Source organism: Bison bison, unplaced genomic scaffold, assembly GCF_000754665.1.
Source record: "Bison bison bison isolate TAMUID 2011002044 unplaced genomic scaffold, Bison_UMD1.0 scf7180017863683, whole genome shotgun sequence".
NCBI classification, from domain to species: domain Eukaryota; kingdom Metazoa; phylum Chordata; class Mammalia; order Artiodactyla; family Bovidae; genus Bison; species Bison bison.
The window spans coordinates 152,503-153,772 of NW_011494255.1; the positions used below are offsets into that span (position 1 = coordinate 152,503).

Consider the following 1,270-nt stretch of genomic DNA (forward strand, 5'->3'; position numbering starts at 1 on the left):
TAAGTATATGGGTTAGGGAGATTTCTGTGAGAAAGAGAACCAGGCATGGCTTTCTTGACATGAGAGAACCCATTTTAGCCTAAGCCGTTTTGTCATCTAAGCCTGGCCATAATTCTTGCCCTTGAACAGTCTCCGTAATCAATGATGTTAAGGGGACAATGGGGCTTCCCAGGTAACGCAGTGGTAAAGAATCCACCTGCCAATGCAGGAGCCATAGGAGACATGGGTTTGATCCCTGAGTCAGGAAGATCCCCTGGAGGAGGGAATGGCCGCCCACTCCAGTATTCTTGCCTGGAGAATTTGATGTCGACTGCTGGGCTAGAGTGCATGGGGTTGCAAAGAATTGGACACCACTATGCAGCTAAACTTTCACTTTCACTAGGTGAAGGACCAAATTGATAATCTTGACCCTCTGACTTCTACTAAAGCTGGACACTCAACTTTTGCTCAATTTTATGCTAAATTCTCTGCTCAAGTCCTTTCATGAATGTGCATGTGCCCTTAGCTTAAAACTTCTTCACTTTTACAGTTCCCAGGAGCCAATGCTTTGGGAAAAATCCCTGGTGTTCTTACCTGCTGCAAGTAATAAGTCCTTCCTTCTTCCATTCTTTGGCTTGGGTATGCCTACTGGCTTGAGACCCACCAAGAGGTGAACCCAGTTTTGGGATGACATTAGCTCTGAGGAAATTGCTCCGAAAAGGTAAGGGAGAAGCCCGTTTATATATGCTTTCTGGATAGGAAATACATGCAGTTAGGCATACATCTTGGTAAAAGATTTACTGCTAATCATAAAGGAAAAAAAAAATGTCTCAAGTTAATCTTTTTAAGGCTTATCTCTGTATGGGAAGATGCTAGAATCCAGTGTCACTAAAATTCTTCCTGAGATGTACATCTAACGATCTGTGAGCCCTGCCTGCCTGTTCACTTGCATTCTAAGCACAGAATGCCTGGTGTTTTACCTATTTAAATTCATCTCAGTGCACTATCAGCAACCGCAGTGGGTTACAACTTAACCCCCTGTCAAAACTGGATGGTGAGCAAGCCTCTTTGTCTTAATGATCCCAATTTTTCTGCACCCACAGATTCATAAGAGTTCTTTATACACTCTAAGTTTTCATCTTTTTCAGTTAAGTGTTGAGATATAGTTTCCCAGCCTGTGGATTGTTCTTTGAGGTTTGTGTTTTATTTTAATGTAAAATGTGCTTCAAAAGGAAACCAGAGTCAAGCTCCTTGTAACTTAAGAGTTTAATTCCCATTTAAGAAAAAAAAA

The 1,270-nt window shown here is 41.8% G+C and overlaps 1 protein-coding gene and 1 pseudogene across 1 annotated transcript in view; one reads left to right on the forward strand and one right to left on the reverse strand.

The window, feature by feature from the left end:
* LOC104983913 (zinc finger protein 432-like) overlaps positions 1-1,270 on the forward strand; it is a 60,584-nt gene that overhangs the window by 12,542 nt on the left and 46,772 nt on the right. The gene's annotated exons all lie outside the window — the stretch shown is intronic.
* LOC104983920 overlaps positions 1-1,270 on the reverse strand; it is a 9,946-nt pseudogene that overhangs the window by 8,342 nt on the left and 334 nt on the right.